A 12,463-nucleotide genomic window follows, 5' to 3' on the forward strand; every position below is an offset into this window, starting at 1 on the left:
AGCTAGTTTTCTAAATTCTTTTAGTGAACATCTATTCTACTTATTAAGTTCATCATTATCTTTGAGAATTGAGAAGTCTTAAACTAAACTCCCTGAGATAGAAGAAATTTATCTTCTGCAATACAGCCTGGCTTTAAATGACTGGAGCTAGAATTGTACTTGCATTTCATTTCCAGCCCCCTAGACACACATGGTCCCTATCAGTTCAGAGCCTTCATCAGCCCTGTTAGTATGGGGCTGTCTAAACCTTAACCCAGTTATGTAAACTGCTTGCCTTTAGAGTGTATTCTTGAAAACTGAAGTACTTTTCATCAAATAAACTAAGAAGAAAGAAGACCATTGAGTATTAGAAACTCAAATCTTTATGTCAGTTTGTCTGTGTATATGTATTTGTATGAAGAGTGTTACTAACTGTAGTCATTATGTCTCGGTCTTTATGTTTGTGTGTCTAAGTGTGTAAAAAAATATATATATATATATTTTCTACCTCCGGAGGGTATTAATAAAATTGATTTAAAAACATGCGCTTGTGAAAATTGGGCATTCTAAAACTTCCAGAAAATCTAATTAAAAAATATTATGCATTAATGCTAATTTAAGCTTAACTGAAATGGACATGTCTTTATAGTTATTAGCTGCCAAAGTTTACTTAAAGTCATTAAAGTTGATGTTACCTGTTAAATATTCCAAGAAAATACTTAAAGAAAGGCTTGACTTTGATGTGTGGTGAAAGTTTTATAAGTAATTTAGCATGGTTGCTAAAAATAAGTAAACAAGTGTAGCAAATAAACTTTTTAATAATAATACTGTATTAATCTATAACAATGTATATATCTGCAAACAGCCTGAGAATTTTTGTGGTAACCAAAATTCTTAAAGTTTGCTAAGCTATAAAGACATATTTTGTACTTAATGAGAAATTGTGCTGTAAGGCACATTTCCAAAAATGATAAAATATGTTCATAGATGTATCAATCTGAAGAATGCTGGTGTAACAGTTTACAGTGGCCTGTTTTTCAATGTTCACTTGAAGGTTAAGGTACCAAATGGTTTTAGTTCTAAAGAAAACTACTTAATATAATAAGGAAAATATTTTGGTATGTTAAAGATGTGTTTTAATAAGAGAAAGTATAAAGAATGGAAATTCATTTTGTTGAGAGTAAAAGAAGATTAATTGTTCTAAAATTCAGCTATTTATTTAAAGGGAGACAGAGAGACTGAGACCAAGAGAGCAGTGTGGTGCCTTTTGTTGTGGCAGATCAGCTCAGCCTGTTGCTTTGGAGGAGGGTCGGGATGTTTAGAGATAAGGCGGGATTAACCCAGTCAAGCCCCAGGCAAGCACAGGCATAATTCTCACTGGCTTGTGTGCTTGGGACCATGGGGCAAATGAAGAATAAATTACTATATTTTTACAGATATAATCATGCTATGTGAAATTAAAGCAAGTGAGTCTTAATATCGAGAACACAGCAAAATTGGACTTTTGTTTTCAGTTAGAAAGACAAAGTATTCTTTAACTGTTAGTCTGCTCTTAATATTGAAAGATTGCAAAGAGTTCTCTAATTGTTTTATTAAAACAGTTTCTTATGCTTAAAGTCTTAATGAATTGTCTGAGTATTTAAGAAAATAAGATCTTAATATTAAAAAGACTAAGCTAAGTGTTAACAACTATGGAACCTGCATTTGCTTTTAAACTTTCTTATTAAATGATAAGTGTTATTTAATAACTATAATTCTATTTAGGCAAGTGCCTTAAAAACTTTTGACAGCTTCCCATAACCAAAATTTAAAAAGGTATTTTTACCTCTCAATTAACTCTGATATTTTCCAGAGGGCCCCAGGAACATATCAGTAGAATTTCTTCTCCTCATCAAAGAAAATATTTGACTAATTTGGCTTATTTACCTGATATATACTTACCTAAAAAGTGCTGTCAAAAGGAATAATGCTCGATTTTATTACGGAGTGTTTTATGTTACATAAATATCCAAACTTCCATATATCAACTATCTTACAGTAAATTCTCATCAAATCTTTAACCATTGTCATTTGTAAATCTTTTCTTGTTTATAATCACTGTTTAATTACTACTAAACTAGTGAAGAACTAGATTTCAGCAAATTGAGTACTGGTTACTTAGGATTGAGTAAACTAAGGGAAAATGATTTTGTAGCTTCTTGTTTCAAGTGTTGCTGATAAAATGTTTTAAGCTTTATCTCTTAAGCTGACTGACAACGCTCCAGTTTACCTCTCCTCTGTGTTATATACATTTTTTCAGCTATATAACATCACTCATAACACAGGCATTTCATACAATTCTACAAGTCAAGCTCTCATTGAATATTGTCGTCTTATTCTTAAACATTATTTATTGATAGACAGAGGGGGGAAGTTGCAAGTTGAAGATTGGTGCATGCTTTACATATCCTTAATTTTGATCTTCTGGAGGGTGATAGATGGTCAGTGGTAGAGGTACATTTTTCTGATAATATTTCCTTTTCTGAAACAACAACAGTTCCTGTGTAGTAGTCTCCAATGGGTTCTTCACTATGGTATAAAGATCATATCAAGGTGTGGGGCAAGGGGTTTGCTTGTGTTTTTACAGAGGATCATTGCTTGATCTGGCCACCCAGAAAATGAATTCAAATACGATATGAAGGAGAACTTCCAACATCAACATCCTCTGGAGGAGTCATTCCAGAAGGTGACCATCAAAAAACCTCAACAAAAGTCTGCATGTCAAACACGGAAAACTGAAGCCCACTAAATAATAGTATTTTTTTAAATTTTATTTCCAATAATGGCACTTACGTATGTACATACTACAGAAGAAATGTATAGACACATGATAGAGGAAAATTTAGATAGAATGATATTGCTGATTGGTCTGTTAGAAATGGTGATCATTATGATATTTATAAAGCAGTTTTGTCCCAAGAAGATATTGGCAGTTATACTTGTGAAAAGTTTTAAAAAAGAACTCCTGTCATATTGTATAAGAGTAATTAGGTGTATTTAAATATATCACTCATTCCAGAAAATAATTTTTCCTCACCTAACTTGTAGTTACAACAACTCGTGAGCCAAAAGTTGCACAAGTTATCTTTTTGTGTAGCAAGAAATTCCTCTATCAGTGAACTGTTGAAGAAGAATTTAATAGGCATAAGACTTTTTCCTATGGTGTTTACTAATATCTCAGGCATAAACATCACTCTTTCCCCTAAAATGCTTGCTCCTGATGCCCAATTAAATTTACCTATTAATATTACTATAATTACTGATTGTGTATGTATTAATTGTACTCATGTAGCCTCTTACTGCAATTGTGCAATCATTGTAAAATGGTCTTCTAGATACAGACTTCCAAATGTTGGGTATTTTTGTGTGATAATGAAACATATTAAGCTCTTTCTCCACACTATCAAGGTGTTGGTAGTGTAAGATGCATTCTTCCTGCTCTAATAGACCACCTGAATATAAGCACAAGAAGCTTCTCCTAGCTCTGCCATCTGATTGTCATGAAAACTTGAAACTTTGAGATCCTGCCGCTGTTGCAGTTGCAGCTGCATTCCTCCTGCCAGTTCCTGGACTTGTCATTAGAATGCAGAAAGAGATATCTAAGCTGGCCTGTGCATATAGCAAAACAACAAATTTGACTGCTTCTGTATTATCTGAACTCAATCAAGAACTGAGAGAAGTGTGAGCTGCAGTGCTTCAGAATCACACTGCTGTGGACAGTCTGCTGTTAAAAGAGCATGTAAGATGTGAACAGTTTCCAAGAATGTGCTGTTTCAATTTGTCTGATTTTTCTCAAACTACCCAAAATCAATTAGATGATATCCATCATATTGTCAATAAGTTTTTACAAATGCTAAGCTATCTAACTAGTTTTCTTACTTTCATTAGATATAACTAGTAATTGTAAGTCTGCCTTTGTTATGTATCTATATTCCTATTGTTAATGTGTATATGCAATTTAACTAGTAGTTTGTTAAAACCTATATATATATTCAAGTTATGTCTGTCTTTCTACATGTTCAAAGAACCCCTGAATAGTGTCTGGCACGCTGTCACACCCCTCTTAACCCTAAGCATTTTATGTCTTCTATTGCTGTTACTAAGGCCTTATGTCCTTTGCAGCATGTGGAAACTCATCCAACAAGCCTTAAGAGACCTGCACTATTTGAAATTGCAGCCAGCCCCCCCACTTGTAAATCATAAGATCTAAAGTCAAGACTGGTAGCCAATGACGGGCAAGACATGGTTGTATAGGGAATACCAACTTAAGACAGGGTATAGTCGCTAGAAGACTATAGCCCCATGACGGGTAAGGATTTCCTTCAGCCGTACAAGCTAAGACAGGCACAAGCCTTGATCCAGCCAGAGCTAGGCTGACTGTTCCAATATAAGAAAAATGGGGGAGATGTTGGGAGCAAACCTGTGGGCCTTTAGGCAGACTCGGTCACAAAAGCCTTAAGACAACAGCAACGTTTGAGTAAAGTCTTTCCTATAAAGTCAGCAACAATGAATCCATCCACGTGTTAGAAACAAGTTTTCCCCTATTACCAAGAAACGCATTTAGTGAACTCCTAGGTTAGAGCTAGTGGTTAGGTTACCTCGCAACATGTGCTTTTCTAGGTTAGAGCTAGTGGTTAGACTACCTCCCAACATGTGCTTTTTCTCTCCTTTGTTAATCAAGAAACACCCTCTGCCCCAGGGGAAAGCCCCTCCCTTAAAACCTCCCTCCCAAGGGCCCCCACCCCCAAAATGGCGAACTCCCCGCTTCTCTTCCGGGTCCTCCGTTCCCGCTGGCGCCAACCAAGACCCAATCACCCCTCTACACCTCCTCGCCGGTGCCACCTAAGGTCCAATTATCTCCTGACCCACCCCTTACTTGCTAACCTGTATAAATTGAGCCTGCAAACAATAAACTGTGCCCGCTTGATCAGACATCCTGTCTTGCTGGTCATTCTTTGTGTCCCTTGCCCCATTCTTTTTTTTTTCAATTCTCTCCTCCAGGTCGTCGACCCCCGTTGATAGTCCTACAGGTCGGGACAGAGATAAAAGGATCTCCAGGAACGAAACAATACTAAGAGAACTGTGTGACCAATCCAAAAGGAACAATATCCGTATTATAGGGGTACCAGAAGAAGAAGAGAGAGGAAAAGGGATAGAAAGTGTCTTTGAAGAAATAATTGCTGAAAACTTCCCCAAACTAGGGGAGGAAATAATCGAACAGACCACGGAAATACACAGAACCCCCAAAAGAAAGGATCCAAGGAGGACAACACCAAGACACATAATAATTAAAATGGCAAGGATCAAGGACAAGGAAAGAGTTTTAAAGTCAGCTAGAGAGAAAAAGGTCACCTATAAAGGAAAACCCATCAGGCTATCATCAGACTTCTCGACAGAAACCCTACAGGCCAGAAGAGAATAGCATGATATACTCATTAAAATGAAACAGAAGGGCCTTGAACCAAGGATACTGTATCCAGCACGACTATCATTTAAATATGATGGCGGGATTAAACAATTCCCAGACAAGCAAAAGCTGAGGGAATTTGCTTCCCACAAACCACCTCTACAGCACTTCTTACAGGGACTGCTCTAGATGGGAGCACTCCTAAAAAGAGCACAGAACAAAACACCCAACATATGAAGAATGGAGGAGGAGGAATAAGAAGGGAGAGAAGAAAAGAATCTCCAGACAGTGTATATAACAGCTCAATAAGTGATCTAAGTTAGGCAGTAAGATACTAAAGAGGCTAACCTTGAACCTTTGGTAACCACAAATTTAAGGCCTGCAATGGCAATAAGTACATATCTCTCAATAGTCACCCTAAATGTAAATGGACTAAATGCACCAATCAAAACACACAGAGTAATAGAATGGATAAAAAAGCAAGACCCATCTATATGCTGCTTACAAGAAACTCACCTCAAACTCAAAGACATGCACAGACTAAAAGTCAAGGGATGGAAAAACATATTTCAGGCAAACAACAGCAAGAAGAAAGCAGGTGTTGCAGTACTAATATCAGACGAAATAGACTTCAAAACAAAGAAAGTAACAAGAGATAAAGAAGGACACTACATAATGATAAAGGGCTCAGTCCAACAAGAGGATATAACCATTCTAAATATATATGCACCCGACACAGGAGCACCAGCATATGTGAAACAAATACTAACAGAACTAAAGGGGGAAATAGACTGCAATGCAGTCATTTTAGGAGACTTCAACACACCACTCACCCCAGAGGATAGATCCACAGGTCAGAAAATAAGTAAGGACACAGAGGCACTGAACAACACACTAGAACAGATGGACCTAATAGACATCTATAGAACTCTACATCCAAAAGCAACAGAATATACATTCTTCTCAAGTGCACATGGAACATTCTCCAGAAAAGACCACATACTAGCCCACAAAAAGAGCCGCAGTAAATTCAAAAACATTGAAATTCTATCAACCAATTTTTCAGACCAAAAAGGTATAAAACTAGAAATAAATTCTGTGAAGAAAACAAAAAGGCTCACAAACACATGCAGGCTTAACAACATGCTTCTAAATAATCAATGGATCAATGAACAAATCAAAATAGAGATCAAGCAATATATGGAAACAAATGACAACAACAACACAAAGCCCCAACTTCTGTGGGACACAGCGAAAGCAGTCTTAAGAGGAAAGTATATAGCGATCCAGGCACACTTGAAGAAGCAAGAACAATCCCAAATGAATAGTCTAACATCACAATGATCAAAACTGGAAAAAGAAGAACAAATGAGGCCTAAAGTCAGCAGAAGGAGGGACATAATAAAGATCAGAGAAGAAATAAACAAAATTGAGAAGAATAAAACAATAGCAAAAATCAACGAAACCACAAGCTGGTTCTTTGAGAAAATATACAAAATAGATAAGCCTCTAGCCAAACTTATTAAGAGAAAAAGAGAATCAACACAAATCAACAGAATCAGAAATGAGAACGGAAAAATCATGACAGACTCCACAGAAATACAAAGAATTATTAAAGACTACTATGAAAATCTATATGCCAACAAGCTGGAAAACCTAGAAGAAATGGACAACTTCCTAGAAAAATACAACCTTCCAAGACTGACCAAGGGAGAAACACAAAAGTTAAACAAATCAATTACAAGCAAAGAAACTGAAACGGTAATCAAAAAACTACCCAAGAACAAAACCCCCTGGGCCAGACGGATTTACCTCGGAATTTTATCAGACATACAGAGAAGACATAATACCCATTCTCCTTAAAGTTTTCCAAAAAATAGAAGAAGAGGGAATACTCCCAAACTCATTCTATGAAGCCAATATCACCCTAATACCAAAACCAGGCAAAGACCCCACCAAAAAAGAAAATTACAGACTAATATCCATGATGAATGTAGATGCAAAAATACTCAATAAAATATTAGCAAACAGAATTCAACAGTATATCAAAAGGATCATACACCATGACCAAGTGGGATTCATCCCAGGGATGCAAGGATGGTACAACATTCGAAAATCCATCAACATCATCCACCACATCAATAAAAAGAAAGACAAAAACCACATGATCATCTCCATACATGCTGAAAAAGCATTTGACAAAATTCAACATCCATTCATGATAAAAACTCTCAACAAAATGGGTATAGAGGACAAGTACCTCAACATAATAAAGGCAGTATATGATAAACCCACAGCCAACATCATACTGAACAGCGAGAAGCTGAAAGCTTTTCCTCTGTGATCGGGAACAAGACAGGGATGCCCACTCTCCCCACTGTTATTTAACATAGTACTGGAGGTCCTAGCCACAGCGATCAGACAAAACAAAGAAATACAAGGAATCCAGATTGGTAAAGAAGAAGTTAAACTGTCACTATTTGCAGATGATATGATATTGTACATAAAAAACCCTAAAGACTCCACTCGAAAACTACTAGAACTGATATCGGAATAGAGCAAAGTTGCAGGATACAAAATTAACACACAGGAATCTGTGGCTTTCCTATATACTAACAATGAACCAATAGAAAGAGAAATCAGGAAAACAATTCCATTCACCATTGCATCAAAAAGAATAAAATACCTAGGAATAAACCTAACCAAAGAAGTGAAAGACCTATACCCTGAAAACTACAAGTTACTCTTAAGAGAAATTAAAGGAGACACTAACAAATAGAAACTCATTCCATGCTCATGGCTAGGAAGAATTAATATCGTCAAAATAGCCATCCTGCCCAAAGCAATATACAGACTTGATGCACTCCCTATCAAATTACCAGCAATATTCTTCAATGAACTGGAACAAATAATTCAAAAATTCATATGGAAACACCAAAGACCCCGAATAGCCAAAGCAATCCTGAGAAAGAAGAATAAAGTAGGGGGGATCTCACTCCCCAACTTCAAGCTCTACTACAAAGGCATAGCTATCAAGACAATTTGGTACTGGCACAAGAACAGAGCCACAGACCAGTGGAACAGGTAAGAGACTTGAGACATTAACAGAAAAATATATGGTCAATTAATATATGATAAAGGAGCCATGGACATACAATGGGGAAATGACAGTCTCTTCAACAGATGGTGCTGGCAAAACTGGACAGCTACATGTAGGAGAATGAAACTGGACCATTGTCTAACCCCATACACAAAATAAATTCAAAATGGATCAAAGACCTGAATGTAAGTCATGAAACCATAAAACTCTTAGAAAAAAACATAGGCAAAAACCTTTTGGACATAAACATGAGTGACCTCTTGTTGAACATATCAAAAATGTTTGAATTTACTCCTATCTGTTATCAAATGATTCAACATCCAAATGTCTCAGATGATTTTATATATGCATTTCTTTTGCAATCTTAAAATTTATAAGGATAATCTACAATTTGTATTTGTAAAAAAGCATCAGCAATTTTTGGATTCCTGTCTTGTAGATTTCTGTCTGAAGAAAAGAAAAGTTGGCTCGTTATAGGTGGTAATTAATAAAAATGATTAAGACTATGGTTAGCATCATAATTACAAAACATGAATCTTTATATAGGCCATGGTAATGGTAAAAGAAGTTATGAGTGTACTAAAAAGGGCAATTTAAGTATAATACATACATTATTTAAGTTCTGTTAATATCAATTGTATCTTAAAAATCAAAGTTAATCTTTTAATTTTGTGACATGGGGGTGTAACCGAGCACTCAGAGGAGATGGCTTAGAATGCCTTCTGTTCACTTTTGTGAAACTCAAACTAACATTCCTTTCACCCCTCATTTTGCATGAACTATACATATCGACATTATGTTTTGTTATCTGATTTCAGATTTTGTACAGCACCAATCTCTTATTCTTTGTGTAAGTTTTCGCAGTCACATGATATTTTAGGCAGTTGTTTATATCCAGGCCTTATAAAAAAGGTAGGTCTGTTGGGCTCCTTTTTTCACTTCTCTGAATGTCCAGTTTTGTGCAGGTTTCTGGCCACAGCCTGAGGTCTCTGCTCTCTGTAGCCCCTTCACCTCGGCCTACAGCACTGTGCTCACTGCTTACCAGGCTGTCTCTTGGCAGCTGCCTCAACTACTTTACCTGAACACTGCCTCTTCCTATGGGAGTATCTTTGCATGTAAAGAAGAATTATAAAATTTCTTCTAAAGACTTGCCCTCATCTAGTGGATGCTTGGTATATTAATTAGAAAACCAGAGAAATTTAAAGATGCCTGTTAGGAACTTTCCTTTTCACAAGGAAAGGTGGAATTAGAGCTTAAGCCAGTGTCATTCCTTGTACAGCATTCAAGGAATAGCTCATGGAGTTTAAACCCCTCCCCAGGTGTAGGCTTCACATCACGATCAGCTGCAAAGCGTCTGAGAGCCCCTGCCCTGGGCTGCCCAGTCAGGTTGGCATTGGAGTCTCCGGGGCCCGGAGCACATTTGTGCTCCCTACTCACTGGCATCAAGGAGCTTCTGTAGGCTATGAGACATTAGTCACCAAACCTTCATGCTTTTATTTCCTCATTTTCAATGGCTAAAATACCTGCCCTGCCTGAGTTAATTATTTCATCCAAATAGGAAAATACATGTTAGAAGTTTTAAAAAAGTGAAAACCCCAAAACTAATGTAAACATTAGTGATTCTCTGAATTAGAACTTATCAATACTCTCTTCTTCTCTAGTCCTGTGAAACTGTATTGTTCAAAGGATCATTTAGATATACTAGAAAATTATAACCTCAACAGCATGTTCTAACATTTAAAACCTTACTTGAGAATCAGATACTCTCTATCTGACATAATATAACTGGGATTTTTTCCTATAAAAATTTGAAGATGTGGCTCCAATATGAATATTTCCCAAAAGCTTATTAGGAAAGCTCCAAAGCAATCATAACAAGACCTCCGCAGCCCATAGCACTTTGGTTTCCCACTAGCTCGCCCTGAATGAGGAACCCGATGTGCAGTCTTGAATTCATAGTTCTGGGATGCTCTCAGAGGAAGAGGACATTGCCTTGGTTGAGGCAATCTGTGGTGTTCCAAAGAGAGAGTTGTTTGACTTGTAAATTCAGGAAAACAACAGGCTTGACTCAATTGTTTGACCATATTCACAGTTCATTTTGTTTAAAGAAATATTGATGTGTATGTTCAATGTAAACTACATTGACTACATTTCTTAATAGAAACCACACAAACATGCCCTTCAGTTTACATAAATTGATAGCTTTAGTTTCTGTGTTTTGTGTATGTCTTTTCATAGCGGTGGGGTATGGGACTCAGGCCTGTATTCTCAGGCTCAGAACAAGTTCTTCCCATATGTCAGCAAACATGTGTTCTACACTCCTCTCTACAAAAAAAAGATGAAATTGACAGGCTATGGAAGGATGAAGGAGTTTAGATACACTCAATTTTTCATGTCAAGCCTTCTAGCAGCTAACATGTACTCCTCCTCTATCAGGGCACTTATCTTTCCCCTGCTGCAGTGGAAACCCCACAGGGCTGTACTCCTGGCTTCCATGTTTACCACTGTGTCCCTGTTCTTGACACAGTGCCCAAAACACATAGCAGGTGCTCAGTGTGTGTATGAGTGTGAATGTGTGTGCAGAGGCTGGAAATAAAAGAAAATTTTACAATTTGAAATGTAGCAGAGAATCAAAAAGCATGCAAAGGACTTGCCGACTCAGCTAGTGATTACTGAATACCTGATATTCTGAGCGCTATGCATTTTCAGCATGAGATGTCTTAAAATCCATGCACACTACTTTATGTGCTTGACTCCTCGTAACATCTATTAGGTATATCCTTGCAGCCTGTTAATAGTTTTAACAACTGTAACAAACAACAGAATTCCCACTCACCAGATTAGAACCAGCATATTGGGGCTGGCAGATGCCATTTGTGGACATGTGACAGCAGCAAAAAGTGGCATCCTCAGAAGGAAGACAAACTATATAAGACAAGAAAAAAATGTGAATGTGAATATTCAAGCTTCTGCTTTTCTGCAGCAAAGAAAACTGGGTGACGTTCCCTAGGCTTTTGTTGTACAGAAGAGGGACAATAAATGAAGGAGTGAAAAGAACAGATCGGGGTAAGGGGAATTGAGAAAAACACTATCCAGGCTATAGCTGGAAGGAGTTTGTGGTGCTCTGAGAAGGGGTGGGGAAGACAAGGCTGAAGGAAGTTTTCCTGAGGTTGTGAATGTATTTCCCCTTTCCCCTTTGGAAAATCTATTTTTGCAGTAATTATAGATTCACAAGAACTTGCAGAGGCAGTACTTAGAGGTCCCAGATACCCTTTTCCTTTATGTGTTTGCTCAGTTGAGGGGTGATTCTGAGAGCTAGTTTGGCTATTGGATTGGTATTTTCTCTAATTTTGATACTCTGCTATGGCAGACCATGTGGCAGGGAAGGTTTAGGTTTCAATGAGTCATATAGGAAAGATTAGTAATTTAAAAATCACATCAGTGTAAGTATATTAATGTGCACAAAGTCTTGAAAAAGCCAAGCAGACTGAAAAATCCATGTACTGCCATACGATGATTGACATTAATAATTACGATCATAAATCATGCCAAAAAAAGGTTTGTGGTTTCTCAAGCAGGTAAAAGAACATGAAATAAATGTATGAATTCTACAGCCAAAATCTGGAAACAAAACAAATATCCATCAGTAAGGAATCAGTTAACTGAATTAGAGTACATTTAGCATACACATTAAAAGTGAAGGGATTTATATGCATTGTCACAGGAAAGGTCCACAATGTGGTATTCATTTTTCAAAATGCTATAAAAAAACACAACCAAAGTCTTTCATATAACCCAGTCTCTGTATGTGTGTGTGTGAGATTCGCCAACTAGCTCCACATTGTCAGACCCCGTGGTCATTTCTTTGGCATTTTACTTGACCTCCAAGTAGCATGTGATAGTTAGTCATTCACCTTTTTTTAAATGCATTCTTCTCT

General features: G+C 37.0%; 1 long non-coding RNA gene across 1 annotated transcript; it reads left to right on the plus strand.

The window, feature by feature from the left end:
* Positions 1–1,748: 1,748 nt before the first annotated feature.
* LOC140845329 (uncharacterized) lies at positions 1,749–4,008 on the plus strand. The gene is made up of 2 exons (XR_012124105.1): positions 1,749–2,773; positions 3,067–4,008. It is a non-coding gene; the product is annotated as an uncharacterized lncRNA (long non-coding RNA).
* The last annotated feature ends 8,455 nt before the right edge of the window (positions 4,009–12,463 follow it).

Source organism: Manis javanica, chromosome 2 (genome assembly GCF_040802235.1).
Source record: "Manis javanica isolate MJ-LG chromosome 2, MJ_LKY, whole genome shotgun sequence".
Taxonomy (NCBI): Eukaryota; Metazoa; Chordata; class Mammalia; order Pholidota; family Manidae; genus Manis; species Manis javanica.